This window comes from Manacus candei, unplaced genomic scaffold (assembly GCF_025592945.1).
Source record: "Manacus candei isolate 608988 ecotype Guabito, Panama unplaced genomic scaffold, ASM2559294v1 h1tg000107l, whole genome shotgun sequence".
In the NCBI taxonomy this organism is placed as follows: domain Eukaryota; kingdom Metazoa; phylum Chordata; class Aves; order Passeriformes; family Pipridae; genus Manacus; species Manacus candei.
This window is the reverse complement of record NW_026138155.1, coordinates 343,175-356,752: the sequence shown is the minus strand read 5'-3', so window position 1 is coordinate 356,752 and position 13,578 is coordinate 343,175. Positions and strand designations below refer to the sequence as shown.

Genomic DNA, 13,578 nt, shown 5'->3' with positions numbered 1-13,578 from the left:
TTTAGGCCACTGATGGGGACAGTAGGAAAACGCCTTGGAAAGATGCCAGCGACCATGATGTGTTATCCTCTATAGGATGTTACAGGCTGACCCCTCACCTGAAGCTGCATTAGGAACCCAGGGAACTCCAGCCACTGCTGCTCCATATTAGCTGCTCCTTTCCCCCAGTGCCTGTGGATTAGTTTGCCTCCTTCAGGCAATAATCAACCTGGGGTTGGATTTGTCAGTAAGTGACACTGGAAAAGCTGGGAAATCTCTGCCAGCACTGTACAAAGTGCTTTTTAGGGTGTGATGCTCCTTCTTTTGGAATTTCCTGAGGATTAGGTTGGAGCTGGATCAGATCACAACAGGATGAAAACTCAGACAAACAAGCATGTGTTCTCCAAGCACTCTATGCCTTGTTCACTACCTGGGGTGGTGTCTGGGCTGACCTCTAGTCCATAGGGCAAATTGCTGGGCTGGAGCAAGGTTCTGGTTACCTGTCCAGGTGCAGAGGAGTGCAGGGTGACACCTTCACAGGGCAGCTGCAGGGGCAAACTGAGAACTGCTGCATTCCATAATCTCTGCTGCAAGGAGCTGCAGTTGTGTGGCTTTAACTGCAGGAGCTGGCTGTAAATATTGATGTATCGGGGGTTTGTTTGTTATGTGGCACTGCTGTGGGCTGATGTACACACATCCACAGCCGGGTTAAATATTTAGTTGCTCAGCTACTAATGTAAATTCACTTCTCAAAATCTTTTCCTTGCCTTTCCTGCTTGATCCAAGGTTTCCTCTGAAAGGGGCGTGGGGTCAGGAGAGGTTAATGAACACTAATGTAATCCTACTGATATAAATTGTGTTTGCCTGGATTTACTTCAGCAAAACAGATGTCAGGGTGTAGTGATCACTGTAACTCCCTTATGTTCTTTTATGAATGGACTTGTACAGGTCACCCAAATCCCTTGGTATTGTTTCTCCCTTATGGCTGGATAAGTGGAATATCTCAGTCAAAAGAACAATGAAGAGCAGACACTGCACAGACAGTATCAAATGGTCTTTTATATGCACAACTCTTCCTGTGTGTAGCACCAGGCAGCCTCACTCGCTCCCCCAAACACAGGTGGACAGAGCATTCTTGTGTGCACCTGGCCAAAACATTGGCTACACCAACAGCTCTAGAATAGACAACTTTTTTTTCCCCAATCCCCCTTTCTTCACCTTCCTGCCTGTTTGACTGTGGCATCAGAAGGGAGGCAGGACTGATCTTCAGTGCATGGATGGGAAACACACCTGCATATGGACACTCAGGCTGGTGCTTTGGTGCAGGAGCAGAGGCAGTGGGATCCCCAGAGCTGGTGGGTGGCAGAAGGGAACCATTTTGTGGGCAACTTTTCAGCCAAATTGCTGAGCCCTGACTAAGGGGCCAGTGAGCAACAGGGACCAATGTCCCTGCTACACCACTCCTCCACCGTGTTTTTTTTCCCCCACCCTTACTCCCAATTACATTTTTCAGATGCAATTTGAAGGGAGAATTTCGAAAGAAACCATAGAGAATTCCTGGCTGGCTGGGAACACTTCTTTCTTCAGTATAGTTTCATTCCTCCTCTCTTGCCGCCAAGCCCAGAGTTAATTGTAAGAGGGGCCAAGCCCCAGTCTGCGGGGAGTCGGGACAGAGCTGACTGGCACTTTCACTCAGCAAATTCCCCCTTTCCTCACGGTCTCTGCTCCTGTCTGTCAGGCCTGCTGACGACTGCTGGGTAGGAGGGCAGTAATCTGATCTGCCTCTGTGAGCAAAGCTCCTGCTCTTTAGTGCGGGATTAGTGCTGAGGTGCCTCTCAGCGCGGCACCTGTACGTCCAGCTCGTTATCTTAATCGCTGTGCGCCTCTTTCTCCGCCTTCCGAGCCGCTAGTGCCATTCCCCGCTCCGAGTTCTGTGCTCCCCACATGCCAGGCTGCCTCCGGCACAGGGATGGGAATACCTGAGCCTTGGTCCGGTGTCTCCAAAGGTAAGCGGCCTCTCCCCAGACACAGCGGAGCGAGCCAGGCGCAGCTCCGTGCCGGTGGCGGCGGCAGGACCTCACCACAGGGCTTTGGGAGAGGGAGGACAGGAGTCTTAAGGACTCTGTTGGTCCTAAACGTCATGAGCATCATAAACTTCAGAGCAAGGGAGTGTTCAGGCCGTGATCCTCCCCTGAAGTGGGGGACTTTCCAGCTGCTGTTTTAAACGAGAAGCCAGTGCTGCACCGGGGTTCAGGGTCTGTCACTGGGAAGCTGTTGAGCAATGTAAGCAAATCTCTCAGACTTTAGGCTAGAAAAGTGCCAGAAGCTCATGGGAGAGGTGAACTTGGGAGAGTCTCCAGAGCTGGACCGCATGTTTAAGGCCATTCCCACCCTTGGTTTCCGAGGATAATAATAATGCCATGCCCTGAGGATGCTGAGTCTTCGCGAGCAGAGGATTTGACATCCTCACCATGGTTTGTAGGGTGCATTTTACAGTTTTATAGTCTGGAAGGGTCTCTGCTCAAGTAGGTGGCTCTCTTTTTGTGCTTCACCTTCATAAGCTGAGAGTCATTTAAAGTGGGTGTCGGGCCAGGCCAGTGCTCTGCGTCACTGTTTAACACGGATGGACCAGCCCTGCAATCTGGGATATGGGATATGTTCCTGTTTGATTAATATGGGAACATTTCAGGGAGCAGAGGGACAGTGTGAGAGAGGCTGATTCGTAAGAGGTGGCAGTCAGTACAGCTCCAGAGCTGGCAGTCGGTGTGGCTCCAGTTAAGGCCAGCACAAATTTCCTTCCCTTGAAGACCTGCTGTATATTATACACTCACTTCTCCACCCTTTTAGATTGGTCATGAATCAGAAAACTAAGGTCATTGAACTTTGCCTTTGATTATTTCCTGAGACATGAACTCCTTTAGTAAACCTGTTAACAAATCTTTAAACTCATTACCTGCTTCACTGCTATTAGGATATTTTTAAGTTGAAGTTTGTTTGGGGTTGTTTTATCTTTGACTACGGGCCAAACCTTGTGAAAGTTTTTTAACTGTGTGTTTTTTCTACACTGTGGTGATCCAGTCTGGTTAGTGAAAGTTGGCAGTGCAGGTCAAAAGTGTTGCTAGTGGAATACTGGGGCAAAACTAGCCAGCATGGGAGATTCCTGAGGCAGTGGAGCTGACCAAGATCCACAGCCTGTAGGAAGAGGCTGTTTTACAGCAGAGATCTCATCACCCTGTGGCATGGCCCGATGCCTACAGGGATGGCCATGTCCCCAAGCTTCAGTAATGGGAAGAACCTCCCATCTGAAATCTGAAGAGATGCCTGAGTTAAAGAGATTTGGTGGTCATCCCCTTGAAGCAAAGTGAAAAAATCATCTCGGGGTGATGTTACTCTTTTCTCTGGTCTGATTTATAGTCTCTTAAAGATAAGTCTTTTAGATGCCTTCAAAGGGCTAAAGGCAATACCTCAGAGAAACCCAAGTGGATGAAGAATTACCAGATATTAGCATTTACCTCAGTTGCTAAAGCCTGGACATTTCTTTCTGCCTTTTATAAATTACAGCCTGCAGGGACCATTTAGCAATAAATCGTAGCAACTTGGCTGTTAGAGGGCAACCCGTGTACACAGGCACTTCAGGGCTGTGCCAGCATCTCCTTTGTTCAATAAAAGTAACAGCAGGAATTTGATTAAAGACTGATAGAAAAGACAAGGAGGGAGAGAGAGAAACATAGGAAAGATTAAAGAAAGCAAGAGCCACCTGGAAACTTCATTCCTCCTTTATTTCTAACTTAAGCTCATAAATACCAAATCTGAACCATTGTGTGTGTGAGAGGGAGGGAAAATTTCCTGCATGCTTGCACAGAAAAGGCTGCACACACAGTCACCCAAACGACTTTTAGCAAAAGTCAGACTCTTTTCTCCAACCTAGTGCTTGTGCCTTGTCTGCATCAGAAGAAAAACGAAACAGAAAATAACCTTATCTCCCAGCTCTTTGGAAGGACAGTGTTTAGGAGAGTCATGAGAGTTGCAGCCCTAGAGGACAGTTGGGATGGGTGTGGGTTGAGGAGCAGGGAGCACATTTCCCAGCAGCCCTGCAGCCCAGCACAATGAGGATGGCCAGCCCTGCTCCTCGTGGTCAGCCCACAGCATCTGCTGCTTTGTCTCCATCCTTGTAACAACCCCCCCTCAAAAAAAGGAAACTCCAGTGACTCCAGCAGCCAAATGCAAATGAGCCTCGAAGAGCCCTGTTCTGTGTGATCAGCAAGCAACAGGCAAATCACATTCAAATTCCTCACTGCAGAGCCAGCCCGGCTGTTGTTTGGGTGTAGGAGACCAGAACGCTATGTTTTACTGTCCAGTGGATTGACTTTTTCCGAGCCTGGCTGTGCCCTGCAGTCGGGAAAGCTTTGTGCATCACACTCTGAGGCACACTTCGGTCCCTGGAATCTGTGGCTGCTGCTTTTGGTGTCCTTTTTCCATACACCCCGACATCTCTGCTGCTTAGGTCACCTGCTGCTTCTCCTCCCACCTCTGCACTGTTTTCCCTGTGCTCCTTTTCTCTCACACCCTTTAGCTTTGGTGACACCTGATAGACAGTGAATCCCTTCTGGCCGTGACCTTGGCTCTGAGCTGTGTTCAGGGTGCAGTGATGTCCTCTGCAGCAAAGAGGCTGTCTCTGCCTCTGTCCAGCCTTCCCCTCAAGCCGTTATCCTGAAGGCTGCTGCCTCCTTTGTGCCGGGAGCAGGAAGATGCAGAGCCCCGGGCTGGATCAGGCCCTCGGGCCGGGAGGAATGTGGGGAATGCGCATGGCATGCTTGAGTGGACAGCTTCAGAGCCGGGCTCGGGATGGCTCTCGCTGCCATCTGTTGTGAGCCCCGCGGGCCCATGGCAACAGCGGCTCAGGAATGAGGCTGCCGCTTTTTTTTGTCATAAAGAAATTCTTCCCGGCCCTCTTCCCCGCTCCTGCATGCACTCACTCATGAATAAGCGGGAACGGGGCTGGGATTCCTGCTCCGGAGTGAGGCGTGCTGGAGGAGAAAAGGGTCCTTTAGAGCTCAGCTTGTCTTTGCTTTGGGGAGGCGTTTTCTTTCTGCTCTGGAACATGAGCCCGTGTGCGTAATTTATTGTTAATTGCCAAAATCTTGTTCTATTCAACGCAAGAGTGGATCTGTGCTTACCACGAGGTCAGTAAAGTCTCCAGTGGATGTGGAGCCACCTGATTGTCCTCCTAACAGAAACCATTTCTGCCTTATTGTTTCAAATGCCAAGGTTATAACTGGTGTAAATGATCCCAATGTGCTGGTTTGTTGTGCCCATCATTCTCCTGTGGCTCTGGAGCTCTTCTGTTCTAGCTGAGGGGCTGTGCTGCATCGTGGAGTGGTGGGACCAGATTCTCAGAAGTTACAGATAGCTCAGCATCACAGGTGTTACTGGGAGATGCCAGCTTTTATTCCAGGGAAGATTTTGCCACATAAAAACTGTCTCCTAAGGACACCAGTGTGAGATGGCTGCTGGGAAGGGTTAATGCTGGAAGAGCCTTTATTCAGGCAGCAGGGGCAGGAACTGTCTGTCTGCCTGAAAGGTTCTACTTCCTTTCCCCTGGAAATTCTCTTCTGAAACGCAGAAGAGAATGGAGGTTTCTCCCCACACCTTAACCTTTTTTCCTGCTGTCAAGCAGCTGAGGCCTCATTCCTGCAAGTTGCTCAACCCTTTGCTGTGACTCAGCAAGGTGGATTGTTTTTAAGTGTTTTAATTCCTTTAAGACAAGGAATTAGTAAGTTGTAAAGTTACGTGAGCGTTTCAAGAGGTTTGAGGTGAGACATTCAGAACTAAGGGGCTATTTAACTTTCCCAAAGAGTATATTGGTTTATTTAGTATTTCCTTAGTATTTCTATGCCTATCAGCCTGCAATAAATACTGAAATAAGTAGAGAAGAGACCAGAGGGAGTCAGGGCAGAGTGAAACAAACCTCCTGGAGGTTTCATGCAATTTTTTTTTAAGAGATGTCATGCAAGAGGAGAGGGGAGGAAAAGCAGCAGTTTTCCCCCCAGTTCGGGGCTGTGTTTGAAGCTGGGCACACAGCTAGAGTGGCTTGATCACAGGGAGCAGGGTATAATTTCAGTGAAAGCTGATAGGTGCATGAAGGGCGGATAAAACTCTCCCTGTTACAGGTATTTATTATCACTTGACAGCTGTCAGTTTGCAGTAGGGGATTTGCCTTCCTGTCAGCTCTCTGAGAACCAGGTATATTTGCCTAAGGTTGTAGAGAAGGGTAAAATCCTGCTTTCAAGCGCAGGTATCAGTTAACCGTGATAAGAAGGCAGGTAAAGCATTTCTTCTGCGAGACGGCTGTGGAGAACAGGGGAGTAAAGTCTTTCTGGCCCTACCCAGATGGGACAAAACAAGTCATTAAAATCTGATACCTACCTGCTTTTAATGAGAGAAATGTTGTTCGAAGAAATAATCTCAGCCCTATCACCACCGAACTATTTTCAGGAGCCATTAGCCTTTCACCTCCTCATAAGTTTTATCTTTTACTTTTGATCTCACTCAGGGAAAATGGCAATGCTTCTGCAACCAGAGATTTAGGCTTTAATCAGGAGCTTACTCGGCCACAGCCGTGCTCTCGCTGCCGCCCTTTCCAGTAAATGACCCGCAGAAAAACCAGGAGAGTGAGGTGGAGAAAACAGCAATTAAAGTCAAGGCCTTGGTGTCTTTAGTCATGTTTAGTTCCTCAGTGAGCCAGTGTGGGTATTCTTATGGCTCCTACAGTGCTCCCTTCACCTTTAGTCTCTTCTCCCTCCCCAGGAACTCTCTGTCAGCACTTGGGGACAGGGGACTGTGAGTTGCCAGCTTGAACTACAGGCTGGTGGTTTTTCTGGCCCAGTTGGAAAAAGCAAAGAGCAAGAGCCAGCTGTGGAGGAATGTTCTGAGCTGCACTGAGCAGACGCAAACTCTGACTCGGTTTAACTGTACCTTAGCATCATAAAGAATACCTTGGCTGTATTCTCTACTTGAAAGCTGTTGTAATGTAGAATAAGATCCTTGAGCCATGCATGGATGCATTAGATGGACCTTGATGCTGATTTTTTCCCTGCATCTGTTTAACTCACACTGGGATCTGTTTTAATTCCAACCCAGTTTTATTTCAAAAGTTATCCATCATCAGTACATGAGGATAAAGACAAAGGAGTGAAAAAAACCGTGAATTATAAATGAGATATAATATACACACATCTATTTCAGTGCTGCTTGTCCATATTTCTTTATTTCTTTTTCCTCCTTTTATCTGTGGATATCAAAAGCACAAAAAAATGCCAGGAATGCCGTGTCCCATTGGCGTTCTCCTGACAGGACATTCAGAGCAATCCAGGGCAACAGCTGTGCTGCCCATATATCTTGAAGCAGAAAATCGTACATGCTGTGGGACAATGCCCGGCGTCACCGCCCGACACGGGGCCACGGCGCTGTCACGGTGGGAACCGTCCCCCGGTCCCCTGGGCTGTTTGTGTGCACAAGGATCATGCTTATCACATTGCTGGAACACAGCACTTTGCATCTAATTTAAGCAATGCTGGGGCTTTTGTTTGTCCCACGAGGTCTAACCTAAAGACAAAAGCCGTGGTCCAGCCGGCAGGTTATGAGACGTTACCAGACATTGGTGTTCACACATACACGCTCCCGTCAGAGGAATTTATGGCCATTACCATGTTCCCTAATGAGTGCAAAATGAGACCATTACATATTCACATAATTAGTTTGACAGATTTTCATTTAAATATAAAAAGGCTTCTAGTCTTTAGAGAACAAAAGGAAGGATTTGTTTCCAGGGCAGTTTTTGACTCCGCTTTGCTGGAGCAGGAGCTTGGGAGTGACAACTGAAGGGAGACAATTTAGTGTGAATAATTCTCAGCTTTTGATTTCATGTTGCCATTTCTTTGCTGCTTTTCCAGTTCCCCTGGAGCACCTTGAAGAGAGCTGTGTGCTGAGGCCCTTTCAGGTGCAGCCAGGAAATCCTGAGCGAGAACTTGTCTTTTCCAAAGCATGAGGGATGCCCTGAGCTTTGGGGGGGTGAGGGAAATTCTTAAGAATAGGTGGGTGTCTCCAGCTATTTTTCCTGCTCTGGACTTAGCAAAGAAAGTGTCTAATCCTTGCTTTTAAAGCTCTCAATCTGTCAGATACTGCAGTGGCAGGTAGTGGCACCCCAAGGCATGTTCTCTTTTTGCACCACACTCCTCTTGTCTTCATAGGAGAGCCCAGGTGATGAATGGCAGGTTTTGTGATACCTTGGATGTTATCCTGGAGCACCTTCAGATAACACTTGGTACCTCCCTTCCCAAGTCCCTTGATGGCTTTGTTTCTTCCCAAGACAGCAGATAGTTAATCTTGAACTACCTGGGGCTGGGCTTGACCCTGAAAAATGTCTTCGCTGAATTTGCATAACAGGGACCATCTAAAATACAAATAACTTTGAAGGTTTATAGTGTTTTAGCAACATATGAATGACCCAGTGTAAAAAGATCAGTGTTCCTGTTAACCCAGTGTTTTTTCTCTGGTGTCATTTTTGTTTCTTGGATACCTGAGCATCAGAGAAAAAGATTTATTAATTAACTTACAGTGATTTGTGTTTGGAAAGGTTAGCAACAGCTCACCAGCTTGCTCTGTACCTTTTCTCATGCCTTCTTCCCATCTCTTCTGCCTGGGATCCTTCAGGTTATTTATCTTTTTGTATTCCATATGCTCTATTGGCATCACTTCAGCTGTGGGTTTTACTCTTAAATTGATTAGGATATGCAGCTTTTCCGGGCATTTATAAAGGAGTACTTGCTTAATTTCACTTCTGGTTTTCAGAGGCCACAGGTTGGCCCGGTCATCTCAGCATGGTGAGCACTAAACATGATAAATTCCAAGCAGGAATTCTTAAAAGTCAACATGAGGTATCCCCCAAAGAGCCAAGTGTGCATATCCAAGCCAGAAGTCCTTGGATTATGGTAGATTTGGGTTGCTTTAGGCTTGGATCACCCACCTTAGAGCTGCCATCTAATGCAACAGGGTAGTTCCCTTAAACCATTTTGAGTTCCTTTGGTTCATGACGTGGGTCCGAGGGGCCGCTCAGCTTTGTGTACCCAGCCCGCATCCTTATCGGAGCTGACGTTTGTTCCTACACAGGGGTTACATGCTGGGAGCCAGGGCTTAAGAGCACAGCTACTTTATTTACACACCTGAGTGCCTCTTGGATGATGCTGGTGAATTCCTGGACGCTTGAGGTTCCCTGGGACATTTTAAAGAACACCTTTCGTGTGAAAAGATCTTGCGCAAAACCCACGAGGGCTCAGCTGTGACACTTCCCAGCCCTCCCTTTAACCAGTTAGAGCTCATGGCCCTCTTGTCCACTGGTTTACTGGGAATGTCCCATCCAGGGACATGCCTCCCATGTGCCCACACTCTGGAAACAGCGCTGTGAAATTATAGAGAGCAGAAGGCATTTCTGCCACTTCCACATGCCAAATGCTCAGAAATGCCTGATGTTTATCCTCAGCTGCAAGCACACCTGAGAAATCCCTCTGCCTTGTCCCTCCTGGAGATTGCCAGGGAAGAACTGACCTTTTCCCTGACCAAGTGCAAACAGCATTTTTTGTGTTTTATTCAGGATCCAAGCACTTCTATTCCGTGTTGTTCAGCTCTGGCTTCCTTGCCTGGCATAGGCTTTTTCAGAGTATCTCATGAAAAGGAGTTTGGGCTTAGTGATGAATTAGTGCTATTGGAATTTGAACTGCTCTTGTTTTTCAAGTTATTCTTATCAGAGAGGCCTTGTTTCTGGAAGGGGAACAGTGGCTGCTCCGTTTAATAAAGCTGAGAAAGCAGGAAATGATCACTAGCCCTCCACAAAATCCTAACTGAACATTTACTTAGAGCCACAGTGGGAGAGACCCAGACTCATAAATCAACCTATCAAGCCTTCAGACATGAGTTTTTGGAACCTCCCAGGCATTTCTTTTTCCTGCTGCTGTTAAAAAGTCTTTCAAAGGCATGAGCTTCGTGATATTATTCAGGACATGAGCAAGTTATGTTGCTCCAGGCCTGGAACTGAGGCAGTGAGTGACCTCACCCCTCTAGAAACAGATCCCAGCAACTTCAGCTCTGGGTTTTTATTAAACATAAGCACAAACTGAAGTGAGGTGCCAGTTTATCAGCGAGCAGAGCTGGATGTGTCTGTGGAGAAGGGGTAGAATTCCCTGGATTGTTTTAAGAAGGTCCATGCTGCCTTTTATTGCAGAGTGTGAAGGTTAGTCCTAGCCTGAGTGAGTGGCTGAGGGGAAGCATCTAATCCAGATCCATCTATCCGGATCCATCTATCCAGGACCAAGCTATCATCTTTTGGAGTTCAGTTCTGCACCATGGAGGACAAGGAGGCATTTTGGTGTGTCTGAAATGGAGCCCTTCAATATTGGAGACCTGTCTACAGTCTTAGTATATGTGAATATGCTAAGGCACAACAAGCCTTCAGGGGAATGTTTAGGGGCAAAGAAAAACACAAACTGTCAGCACTTAACATTTAAATTTGGGAGTAAGGCAGCTATTATTCCTCACTGTTTAATCCCCTTAGAAGATTAAGGAAAGAATAATTAATATGTGCTGTTAAAAAATCAGCAGTATACTTCCTTCCTCATAGACAACATTAAAATAAAGGCCTGTAGTTACATTGTATAAGGTCTGATTAGTAGGTGCACAAATATTAGAGGGTCAGGATGCCTGGGGTTCATTCATATTCACTGTGGGATGAGAGGCAAGATGTTTACTGCTGGGTACTTCCATTTTTGTGTCCAGGCAGGACGTGTGACAGTCCTTCCTAAGGTGAGGGATGTTGTGAGGCTTAATTACCATGTGCAGAGCGCTTTGCAAAACACACTGCACCACTGAAGGTACAAAATGGCAATTAAAAGGAAAAATATAAGGTCTTCCTCTCTAATTTTCAGAGGAATGTCTTTGTACTTTTGGTTGCTGTAACCACAGCCCAGCTTTTCCTGCTAAGTAGATGGTGAGAGCTGCTTCTTAGAAAAGAAAATATCTCCTTCCTCAGCCACAGTCACCCAAGAACGAGCCTTTGGAAGCTAAAGGGAGAAACAGATCATTCTCCCTCCCATCCAGGGCTTGGAAGATGGGGGCCCGGAGTATGACCTCGGCCTTGCTACTTCCCCTCTTCCTCAGTGCCTGACTGGTTGTTCTCTCTTTATGATGGGACTGAAAGTATGGATAATAAACAGAGACCCCAGGTGCTTGTAGCTCTCCATAAGTGTGACAGTCCATAGGACTGTGGTCTGCTCCCTGCCATCTCAGTAGGCCACAGGCTGAAGGTTTTGTCACTTAACTCAGGATCTGTGCTGAAAATCACTTTTACACTTATAATCCCAGCGTTTCCCTACCCCTGAGGATTCTGCAGTGCTCCAGCTCTTGCAGGGTTCACCAGGAATAAGGAACACATGACAAGGAGCCATAAAGGAGGTACCATAAAGCAATTCTGCTGCAGAGGAGAACCCAGGGAAACTCAGCTTTGTACCTGCCTTTATGTTCTTTGTTTGTTTGCACTTGGAGATAAATCATAAGCCACGGGGCTGGGAATGGGTGTGGGTGGGTGTGGGCACATGCATTGCTTCAGAGTAAATCAAAAGTAAGAGATCTGTGCACGGAAAAAACCAGTAAGGGACAATGGGGAGTTGGGTTATGCTCTTTAAATTGTCCATTTGTCTTTTGGGGTGTTTTGTTCATTATGTGATTTACGTACACAAGTCCAGCAAGTCACTAAAAGCAAGTTGCAGCTCAGACGTGTCTTTCCATGGAAGTAGGGAAGGAAGAACTCTTCTCCCTGTGCTGTTTAGGGAGGCAGCAGGAAGTGCTGGACTGACCCCACGAGTGGTGGTGCAGCCTGAACAGAACTGAACAGCCTGAGCCTGGGCATCAGGAAGAATTTCTTGACTGAAAGGGTGGTTAAGCATTGGAATGGGCTGCTCGGGGAAGCGGTGGAGTCACCGTCCCTGGAAGCATTCAAGAAAGGACTGGATGCGGCACGTAGTGCTATGGATTAGTTGACAAGAGGGGCATCAAAGGTTGGACTTGATGATCTTGGAAGTCTTTTCCAACCTTTATTATTCTGTGATGACGTTGCTACCCTGCACATCCAGCCTGCGACATGTGTGGGCCACCGGGAAACCTTTCCAAGGGCTTTTGCCTCACTGACAAGGACAAATGTTACAGGAAAAGAAAGGCAAAACAAAGGGAAACATGGAAAAGTCCCAACAGGAGAAGTGGCTGATAAAATGCTGCCATGCATGTCTCAGCACAGTTTCCATGGCTAAAGGCTCTCCTCCTTAGGCAGGTTTCCATGGGCACCCCCCCATGGCTGCAGTGGCACTAATCAGACACTAAGGATTGCTCAAGTGAGTAAAGTTTGCAGGCCTGACCTGCCAAGTGTTGCCCACACTCATGTTTGTTCTTCCCAGCGCCATCCTGGGACATGAGCAGAGCAGTATTTTCCAGGGCCCTGAACCTTTTAGCAGCAGACAAAATGTTAATTTGAGCCCTGTCTTACGACCTCGTGACCCACAACATGCTCTGGGGTGAAAGGTGCTTTGTTCCTTGCCCCGGTTTTGTCAGAGCCTCCGAGGGACGGGCAGCGGAGGAGCTGATGTGCTGTCCAGACAATGGACACCGGTCCAGCACTGTCAGCTGAACTGGGTGTTAATGACCCATCCCGAATTTCGGTTTTAGTAGGTGGCAGGCTGGAACAACTCCTTTGCAATGTCCTATGTCTTTTTGTACAAATGGCTTGGTCAACTTCATGAGCTGGTTCCATGCTTTGGATCAGGTTTAGTCCTGTAGTGCCGGAATGAGGGAATCAAGACCAAACATTTTCCAAGTAACCAAGCAAGGGTCCCACATGTGCTGAGCCGGAGGCAGTGAGGTGTGCTGGGTGCAGCAGGAATCAGGACACTGGCTTTGAATTACTGCTGGCTGTTATCTGCATAGCTGTATCTCCTGGGTTAGGAATCAGCAGCGCTCGCTGCTACAAAAGCAGAGCCGAAGGCAGAGCCGGGCCCTGAGGCAGCAGGAATCTCCAGGTGTGCCCTGCGGCATCAGGCAGTCGGCATCAGCCGGGAGGGCCACACGGAAACCTTCAGGGCTGACTCGGCAGGTCACATTTACTGGTGACAGTGTATTGCCTGGGAGGGTACAGCACAGAGTTACTCAGCCCAAAACCATTTATTTTATTAGTGACATTTGGTGTGAGAACAGCTCTGAAAACGGATGTTTTGTAAAGTGTGCTGGTTGGTGACAAACACCGGTAGCTCCAGTCCTGTGCTGGTCAGAGGTGGTGTTACTGATGCTTGCAGCCTTCCTCTGCCCCACAGTCAGTCCATTAGTTCAGACATGGGAGACCCCCTTCCATTCCCAGCTCTATCCCTCACCACTGGATTTGTGGTTTACCTTTGCCTAAAACAGACCTAAGAGCTGAGGGTTATTTTTTCACAGTTAAGGTGTACATTAAGAGGATCTCGCTTTAATCTCAAAGTCATTAAAATATTTTCTGTCATGGAGCTTAAC

At 47.5% G+C, this 13,578-nt stretch overlaps 1 protein-coding gene across 4 annotated transcripts in view; it reads left to right on the top strand.

Annotated features, from left to right (window-relative positions):
- Nucleotides 1-1,282: 1,282 nt before the first annotated feature.
- SHROOM3 (shroom family member 3) overlaps nt 1,283-13,578 on the top strand; it is a 67,212-nt gene continuing 54,916 nt past the window's right edge. For 2 of the 4 annotated variants that reach the window (XM_051769425.1, XM_051769426.1), the window contains exon 1: nt 1,283-1,985. The gene's annotated coding sequence lies outside the window, so the exon portion shown is untranslated. The remainder of the gene's footprint in view (nt 1,986-13,578) is intronic. The other 2 variants (XM_051769424.1, XM_051769422.1) reach the window with 1 other exon arrangement.